The sequence below is a fragment of the Sarcophilus harrisii genome, chromosome 4 (assembly GCF_902635505.1).
Source record: "Sarcophilus harrisii chromosome 4, mSarHar1.11, whole genome shotgun sequence".
NCBI classification, from domain to species: domain Eukaryota; kingdom Metazoa; phylum Chordata; class Mammalia; order Dasyuromorphia; family Dasyuridae; genus Sarcophilus; species Sarcophilus harrisii.
The window spans coordinates 272,857,485-272,868,151 of NC_045429.1; positions in this window are offsets into that span (position 1 = coordinate 272,857,485).

Here is a 10,667-nt window from a genome sequence, read left to right on the forward strand (position 1 = left end):
GACAAACAGCAACAATAATCCCATAAAATGTCACAGCTGCATTGAACCTCAGAAAACATAGTCCAGACACTACCCCCACTCTTTCTCATTTAATTGAAAAATCAAGGTCCTGGAGGGTAAAATACTTGTTCCTTGAACACACAGAGCTCACATCAGCTACCTTGCCAAAGGGAAAAATGGGCAGAAAACTCAAATCAACTAGGATTTATTAAGCATCTACTATGAGAGCTCTGTGATAAGCACTGGGGATATAAAAAAAGGCAAATGATAGCCCCCGTTCTGAAGAAGCTTACAATCCAATGGGGGTGGGGGGGAACATGTAAACAACTATGTACAAAGATATAGGCAGTTGTAGAAGACATGGAGATTGAAAAAGGTATTTTGCCTTCAAAGTGGGTCCTATAAGAAGCCAAGGAAACTCAGGAAGGAGAGAATTCCAGGCATGGGGAATAGCTAGTGAAAATACACAGAGCCAAGGGTAACCTATGTGAGGGAAAGCAAGGAATCTAGGGATGCTGAATTAAAATTTTCCAGCGTTCCATTTTTTCCTGGAACTGGCCCTATTTTTTCTCCCTTCCACACAGAGGTACTGAAAGGTGTCTGCCAAATGTAAGAAACACAAGGGTGATGCTTCCTGTCTTTTATTTCCAACCCAAGTCAGGATATAGTAAGAGAATACCTACCTGTCCTCAGTAAATTCACTTCATTGAATTTGGATGAATCTGGTATCTATGGCATTTAAGAGCTAACAGATTTGATTACTGAGCCATTGTATCAGGGATGTTTGAAAGCTCATATAGATACATGAAGTGCTGTAGGAAAAGCGAGTAGATTCTGCAAATGATTATTCAAGAGTTTATTACTGGGTATCTGGAAAGGGAAGTAATCACCACTAAGTATCAGTACAGGTCTCTCAAAAAACATGTCGGAGGGTCAAATGAACATGACCAAAAGTAGTCTACTACATCAGTTCACTATCACTGTTAGCTACAAAAAAGTACTTTGGAGGTTTCATTTGTATGAAGTATGAAGGATTAGATGAATTTTGTACGTAACTATAGTGAATTGTTCATCTGTAAAATGAGCTGCAGAAGGAAATGGCAAACTACTCCAGTACCTTTGCCAAGGAAACCCCAAATAGGATCACAAAGAATAAGATATAACTGAGAAATGACAGTAATAAACTGAGGAGAATGGGTTGATTATATCTTCCAAGGATAAGAAAATATTAGTAGTAGACTAAATGCAGATTGAGTTCCTTTCTATAGGAGAATGTGTAAGTGCCAGAATACTTATCCAGTTTCCTCATCATTAGGGAATGTGAAATATTTTATGAAAGAATAGAATAATTCTTATAATATAAAATTATAGAGAGTAGAAAATCTGAAGAGGAAGACAAGATGCTATGCCCATGAAAACATACTAAGATAGCAATATACCAAAATGTCCAAGATAGACAGCTGAATGGGATATAAAGGTGAAGCATAATCATGTTGCTATTGTTTAGTCATGTCTGATTCTTTATACTACAGTGGTTTGCCATTTCCTTCTTCAGCTCATTTTAGATGAGGAAACTAAGGCAAACAGGATTAAGTGACTTACCTAGGGTCATACAGCTGGTAAATGTGATTAATGTGGATATGAACACATAAAGATGAATCTTCCTGATTTCAAGCCCAGTGTTCTATTCATTGCCTTGCTTTCTCATATGACTATTAGTATTTGCGAAAGAAAAAGCCCCAAACCACCACAAAGATAATTGAAGCTTATGGGACAATATCTGTTTCAGAGATTGAAAAGATATAGAAATTTCTCTAAAGAATTCAATAAGATTCTCTAATACATGTCAACATGTATATTCTTCAATATGAAATAACATTGTAAAAAAAGAAGTGGATTTAATTTTAATAGACAGAAACCAACTGGTTATTGATGTAAAAGTCATTTCTTAATCAGTTATTTGTGTGCAATCTAACCAAAGATTAAGATCAACATTGATCCAGAAAGGTAAAGATGAGAAGATATGACCTTCTAGAAGTTATGGTAGCTATATGGTACCATGGGTAGAGTACTGGGTCTGAAGTTTGGAGTTTGGAAGACTTGGATTTAAATACAATCTCAGGCACCATCTGGCAAATCAATTAACCTCTATCTGCCTCAGCTTCCTTGATTGTAAAATGCAAATAAAAAATGTGAGTAGCAAAGGAAATAACATTTACAAAGCACTTTACAGGAGTACTAGACACATAGAAGGTGTTTAATAAGTGCTTGATCCTTTCCCTTTCTAATTGCAATAACTCCAATTCAGTTTATTCATATAAGTCAATGATAGTGAAAAGTGAGAAATGAAACAAAGAAAAGTTTTTGAGATGAACTATTATCATTTGTTAAAGAAGTTCAAAGCAATCACCTAAATGAGATCAAAAGAATCCAAAATTATCTCAGCCTACAAACATTTGGGTTTCTTACTAGGCAGAGATCCATGGAAACCAAAGATTATACTCATCATTCTTGGTGATACCAAAAATAAATAAATAAATAAACAAATAAATAGATAGATAAATAAATGAACGAATCAAAAACCAAATATTTAAATAAATAAATGAATAAAGTTACTTCCTTTTTTTTTTTTTTTAACAATATAAAAAAGCCATGCAGTTCCTTATTCAAATGTCCCTTTGCAAATTATTATCTGTGAAGCATACAATGTGTATAGATTTCATGAGGTGGGCCAATTTGAGCTGGTGCTTGCTAACTTGTTTTGTCCTCATATTAATTGAAATCTGTTAGTATAAAGACCAATATAATTTTCCCACATTATATCATTTTCATTTTTAAAATATGTATATAATGTTGAGAATTTTTCTTGATGAGTCATTGCTATTCATAGGCTTATAAAGTAACAAAATTTTTCTTACATCAATTTTACAATAAGTCTTCCGTATATAACCAGATCTTTCTTACATCTGGTGTTTCATCTACTTGGGAAGCAAAAGAAGAAGGTTTTAGTTTCTCATATCATCATTAAACTTATTTAGGTATGTGGAAAACTTTTTTTCACACTATATTATTTTCAAGTTGTATCACTGGAATTTGCTTTTTATATGATTTATTAACCACTGCTTCAGTGATATCAATAGTCTCATGTAGTTTCAACATTTGTCCAACTAAATGAAGTATTTTAATACATAGTAATTCTGTAAGCAAATACAATAGCATAGGTTTGATAAAACCAAATACTGCCAGTTACTGAAAGAAGGATTCACTATTTTACAGAAACTGCTGGTAAAACTGGACAGGAGACTAGAAGAAATTAGATTTAGCTTAAAATCTCAAATCTTGTCAAGATAAGCTCTAAATGGATAAATGACCTAGAAGTCATGGTTCCAACTATCAATCCCACTCTTTCTATAATCATCAAATTCTTGGGTTCCTATATTTGAAGATCTAATTTCTGTTCAGCTCTAGCCTTTCTATTAAGAAAGTTTGAAAGTCCTCTATTTCACTGAATATCCATCTTTTTCTCCTTTCAGATCATTTTTAGTTTTGCTGGGTAACTAATTCTTGGTTGTAATCCAAGTTTCTTTTTCTTCTGTAATATTATATTCCAGGCAGTCCAAATCTTTAATGTAGAAGCTGCTAAGACCTATGTAATCCTGACTGTGAATTGTTTCTGAATGCTTGCAATATTTTCTCCTTGACTTTATAATTCCAGAATTTGGCTACAATATTCTTTGGAGTTTTCATTTTAGGATATCTTTGAGGAGGTTCTCAGTAGATTCTTTTAATGACTTTTTAAACTTCTTGTTCTAGGATATCAGGGCAATTTTCCTTGATAAATTTTTTTAAAATGCTGCCCAACTTTTCCTTAAAATGATCAGTAGCATCTATTTAAAACTATAGTCAAAAATCATATGTAATGGGGACAAACTAGAATCATTCCCAATAAGATCAGGAGTGAAACAAAGCTGCCCACTATCATTATTACTATTCAATATTGTATTAGAAATATTAGCTTTGGCAATAAAAGAAGAAAAAGAGATTAAAAGAATTAGAGTAGATCATGAGAAAACCAAATTATCACTCTTTGCAGATGATATGATGGTATACTTAGAGAACCCTAGAGAATCAACTAAAAAACTACTAGAAACAATTCACAACTTTAGCAAGATTGCAGGATACAAAATAAATCCACATAAATCATCAGCATTTTTATACATCACTAACAAAATCCAACAGCAAGAGATACAAAAAGAAATTCCATTTAAAATAAGTATCTATAGTATAAAATATTTGGGAATCATTTGCCAAGGGAAAGTCAGGAACCATACAAGCAAAACTACAAAACACTTTCCACACAAATAAAGTCAAATCTAAATTGTAAAGGGCTAAAACTCTGAGTTAATGCACTGAAGTTGGACAACTGAGCATTTAAGGCTAACTACTAATTGGACAATACTTTATTAGCATATACTTGGAAAATGGCCCTTCTCACTATTCTGTGCTGGTTCAATCTTTTGGTGTATACAGAGAATTGTGGGAAGATTAGGGGGTGGAGTAAGACGAGCTAGGGTCACTTTGATGGTAGAGGAAGAGAAGGAAGGTCCTATGTCCATCCTGTTCACTTCTACCCCTAATGACCAAGAATAAAGACCAAGGACTTTTGTTTATCCTGACTCCGACTGATTCTAAGCTATCCAGGGTGCTCACTTGGTCTTCACATTTGGTGCCCAAAGTGTGGGCCAAGGACCCTAATTTCACTGAAGAAGTCCCCAGTGACCAGGAAATAGCATGAGTATTTTAATAGACAAACAGGGAACTTACTTTGTTAAGGGCTAAACTAGTAACCTTTCCTAGCTGAAATGGGGCAGATATTAGGAAAAGATTCTCCCCCATCCCCAGCCCTACCCCCATCCCTGCCCTGAGGGGGCTCTATAGAAAGCATACTTAAGTTGATCAAGGGACAGGGCTTAATTATAACTTGGTTGCAGATTGCTAGACTCTTGGGTATATTAAAACGCAGGTCCCCTTGGTTCTTAAAGGAAGAAGATATAGGGCCAGATAATTGAAAACTAGTAGGAGATCAACTATGTGAATACTACAATGCTAAAGGTCCTGGTTCAATTTCCAGGGAAACATTCTATATATACACAACATAATATAATTGGCCTTAAAGAATCCTGCAAGTTATAGAAAAAGAAAAAATTTCAGAACAGCCAGATGAGGAAGTGTGAGGAAAAAGAGGAAGACAAAGAACAAATTAATAGCGATATGACCAGAGGGCATGAGGAGTTAAGTGACGATGAAGGGTGGTGGTGAAGGGCATGGTGAAGGGCGTAGTGATTCTCTATCTCACAAGGCATCTTCAGCCCTGTCTAAACTGGAACTGGTTCTTGACATGCCCCCATCAATTTCACTTTCCTGGGTGGAGGGAGAAGGAGTAGTGGGAGGGACAGTGATATCACCAACACTTCCCCCCCAGCAATCACCCCCTCTTATGACTAGATTGCAAAAGGCACTACTTAAAGCCACAGAAGAAGGGCAGGATTTATCTGATTTGAGAATAGAAATGTATCCTGTGATTCAACTATTTAATTCTTCAAATCAAGAAAGTAGAAGATATACTCCTTTTGATATAGAAATCCTCAAAGACCTGAAAAAGGCTTGCACTCTTTATGAGGCTACATCATTGTATGTTAAAATGTTATTACAGAATTTGGCTTATGAATTCTTAACCCCTAGGGACTGGAAATCTATAGCAAGGACATGCTTAGAACCTGGACAAAACTTGTGGCTTTCTGAATATAGTGAGCTCTATAGGATACAAGCCAATGAAATAGTCATAGTGGAGTTAATCCTCCAATCACCTATGACCAACTAACAGGTGTAGGTTCTTATGCAGACATTTCAGTACAGATTAATTACCCATAGCAGCATATGAGCAAATTGCTGCTGCTGTTATCAAACTGGGGTTCCTTTGATGATTATGTGGGATGTTTGCAGACAGCTGTCATACGAATTAATGGTGAAAATGAAGTAACAGACATTATGATAAGGCAACTTGCTAAAGAAAACGCTAATGAGGTATGTAGAAGAATTATACTAGGACTATGCAAGGATCATATGACGCTGTGCCCCAGGTCCTTCAAGATGTCGGTTTTGATTTTTAAGTCCCAAAATGACAAGCTAGAGAGTCAAAGTTATTTCTTTTGCCAGCCTCCAAATCAGGACAAAACTTTTTAGGTTAAAGAAGAGGAAGCTAGCAAATTTTTGCTCCACCCTACACACACACACACACACACACACACACATACACACACACAGACTGCTTCACTCTATTTTCTGGATTCTCTCTATTGGAAACAGTGGGGGTATAGCTAGAATTAGAGGAGATAGCATTTGTCTTCATGATATCAGTTCTACCCACCTGCTGAGGACAGGGAGAACATCCCCAGTAATATGTTTAACCAAACCACTCAATGGGCTCTGGGACAACAAAGCATGATGACAAGAAGAACAAAATAATAAAACACTAGGAAATATACAAGGAATGGTATAATATAAATATAATATGAAATAGAATAATCTGCTATAGTGCATAGTATGTTTTTTAAAAATGGGTCAATAGCTCCTACGAAAGCACATATGAAAGACATAGGAGATGAATGACTCTCTTACATGTTTGTCTCACTTTCTTCTTTTTGTAGCCCATGTAGACCATCCAAGAGACTCAGACTACTTCAAAGAATAGTTAAAGGGCACATGGAGAGAGACTGTGCTTGGGAAGAAGTTCATCAAAAATGGAAGAGGAAAACCTAGTTGATGATATTAAGGAACTTTGAGAAGAAAAGATTAGTAATACCATTTGAAAATTGGCCTCTTTTTTCTTTTCATTAAAGTAAGAGGCTAAAAGTCTCAGCTGAGAATAAATGGAAGGATAAGGAGAGAAAAGAAGATTTGAAATAGTTGCTTTAGGTAGTCAAATAGGAATATAGGAAACTAGAGAGAAATATATTGCCTTGCTTCAGTGAGGACTCCATTGAGGTTAAATAAGATGAAATCACTTCAGTTTTTGTGACTTCTTCCAGTTCTTTTCATCATCATGTTAATAGAAGTGAAAGAGGGAAATGGTATAAGTAACCTAGGATTAGGTGAAAGAAAGAATTAAACAATGAAAGGCAAAAGATTCATGATCCCAGTGTGGGATCAACTGGTTTGAGATTCCAAAAAAAAGGAGAAGTGATGTCAGAGTAGGGTAATATTAGAGATTTGGTTTTCTTTCTTTCTTTTTTTTTGGTTAGTTTTTATAAAAGTAGAATAAATGAATAATGAGATCCAGGACATGATGATTACAGTGTATGGTTGAAATGGATTGGAGGAATAAGTCATGAGGTCTAATTAAATTGAACAACTAGGAAATTAGAGTATTTGAGAAAGAATCACTACAAATATTGAAATCTGGCATAAAGGCTGGGGAAAAGAAGACAATGAATCAAATATTGAACTCCTTGAGAAAAGAGAGAGAATGACTTGGGAGAATGATAATAGACATTGTAATCAATATTGGGTGAAAATTTTTAACCAAGTAAAATTCAAAGGAGGGAATTTACTAACTGGCAAAATGATGGCAAAAAAAGGAACCTAGAAGTGTCTATAGATAGGATATATTGTGACTTCTTTCTCAGAACTAGCATGATTAGTAGGGGAAAGAAGAGTGGGAAGAGATAATATATAAGAAAGTACAACCCATGCTGGAGAGGATGGTTACAAGTGCTGTGTAATTTATGGAAGCCATGTTCAGAATGAAAGTTGATTCATTATGGAATTGAAATCTCATAAACACAATGGAAGGGGAGGTCAGAATTAAAGTTGGAGGGGAAGAGTTGAAGAAGGGAGGTAAGGAATCAAAACCATTCACTTTTAGGTAGGCAGAAACTTATAGAAAAAGGAAAATTTTTCAAGTTATAAAATAAGCAGATGATGGCAAGTGAATTAGAATATTCAGTCTCTGGCATCTTATGATGGAGATCTGTCTAAACTATTTCTAAACTCATGACCTTATGACAGGATAGTTAAGTTTTGGTGAGAGAAGAGATTACTAGGAAAAGTTTGGAATAAGAGACATTGCTTTGAACTGGGAACAGGGCATGAAATAAAGAGCTCTTGGTAGCTAAGGGAAAAGAAAAGAAGGAATTCGAGATCATTGAATACCAGTGGGAAGGAAAATCACAAAGAGGGTCTCTTGAAGTCCAAATCCAATCCATTCTCATATATCAGAAACAGAGTAATTTGGTTTCCATAGATAGTATGGTTCTTTACCTCTTCCTTTCCTTTTTTCTTTATACCTGATACACCATTCTTTCCATAAGTTTCTTAGAAAGGGGGAAATTCATCATTTTGACTGTGGTCCTGACCTTCCTGCTCGTATTGGGGGTCATCATTATAGAAATTGTATACATCAAGAAATGCCACCAGAAATCCAAGAAAGGTAAGAGAGAGAGAGAACTCTTACCTCCCTCTTACTTTTTGCCTCAAACTGTCCTCACATCTTTCTAGCATTTCAGTCCCAGGGATTGGGGAAAAATAGCCTAAAATGACTCCGTGGGGCATCCCTCTGATGATTCCTTTATATTTCTCTCTCCTATGATACATCTCACTTCACTTTTTGTTATGGTTAGAATTTACACATCCCTTTGGTGGACTGTGAACTTGGGGATCAAGGATATCTCTCATTCATCATTGTAACTATCTTAAGGCTTGGTAACAGAGGCCTTTTATATACATGTTTATAAGCATGGCAGCTAGGTGGTGAAGTAGACTTGATGTAAGGAAGACTCAGCTTTCTGAGCTCAAATCTGGCCTCAGATATTTACTAACTATGTGAACTTTGGCAAATCACCTATTTGTCTCAGTTTCCTCATCTGTAAAATTATCTAGAGAAGGGGATGTCAATCTACTACAGTATCTTTGCTAAAAACAACAACCCAAAACCCCCAAATGGGGTAATGAAGAGTTGGACAGGACTAAAATGACTGAATAACAATAACAAAAGTTCATAAATTTCCTTTGAATGAATACACAGTGCTCTCAAATCTGAAAGGTTTGTTTTATAATTCACCTAGTATGTCACATATATTTGCATGGACGTATAAAATAAGGGATCTTTTGCCTTCCCACCCAAGCTCCCATTTTCTCCAGGCTGCTACCTACAATTCAAATAAATTCAACTTGCTTAAATTAATTTAATGCCACAAACATTTGCAAAATGACTCCTATGAGCACTGTGATTGACACTGTGGCAGATGAAAAGACCCCATTTCAAGAACTTAGTCTAATGGGGGAAAGACACAAACACGAACAACTATCATACAAGCTAGACACAAACACGAACAACTATCATACAAGCTACTTATAAGGAGGGATTGTTTCTTTGTGCTTGTATCTTGAGTCTCTGGCACATAATAGGTATTTAACAATTTTTTTATTATATTTGTTTGCATATTCTCACCCCTATTATATTATAAATTCTTTGAGGCCAGGAACTGTCTTTTGCCTCTGCTTTATATCCCTGGTGCTTAGGGTAGTGCTGAATACATAGTGAGCACTTAATAAATGTTTATCAATTAATTGGCTGACTGGCAATTGATACTGAAGAAAATGATATGAAGGCAAAAGATTGATCCATTCATAATCTGTTGAAATTAAAAAGGGGGAATGTCCCTTTAAGGAGGGAGAAATTTGGAGGAAGGGGAGACAGAAAACTTCATGGAAAAGCTATCACTTGACTAGGATCTTGAGGGAAGGGAAATAGAAATGGGCCTGGGCCTGGATAGTAATATTGCAGGTAGAGGGAACAGAATGAGCAAAAGCATGGAAATAGAAGAAGGCAGGATGAGAAAGAAGTGGAAAATCCAAGTCGTTTGAAACAAAATAAATGAAAAGGAATACAAAGCAATGAGGTTAAAACGATAGCTTAGAGTCAGATGGTAGGAAACATTAAATACCAGATCAACAATATTTGTTGACAGTAGGGATCCATAATAGTGAAAGAATGACATAAACATCTGCTGATACTTATTAATAGTAATACTCTATTACTATTAATAAGTTAAAGTTAATTTAATTAAATTTGGTATTACTAATTAATAGATAGCTCAGTTGTTCAGTCAGGTCATAGCCTCCATGATCCCATTTAGTCTTTTCTTGGTAAAGATACTAGAGTGGTTTGCCATTTTCTTCTCCAGCTCATTTTACAGATGAATTGAACCAAAAATTTAGGTGACTCACCCCAGGTTTGCATAGTTCAAATCTGACCTAAGGCACTTACTGGTTAAGGAAGAAGAATCTTCCTCACTGCCATCTAGATACCTGAGACAATTTATTGCTTTTTGCAATTGGATCCTCTTTTCCTCTCTTGTTCTTACCCATTTCAGGGAATAAAAAACAAGAAAGCTAAGTTTTCAATGGAGTGGAGGCAATAATGAAAAGCAAGAATATAAACAAGGAAATAAGCATTTTTTAAAAAGTACTTACGTGCCAAACACTATACACTCTTTTTGAAATATCTCACTTAATTCTTACAACAACCATAAGAGACAGGTGCTACTATTATCCGCATTTTATAAGTGAAGGGCTTGGGACAAATACCCAGGTCACAAAGCCACTAA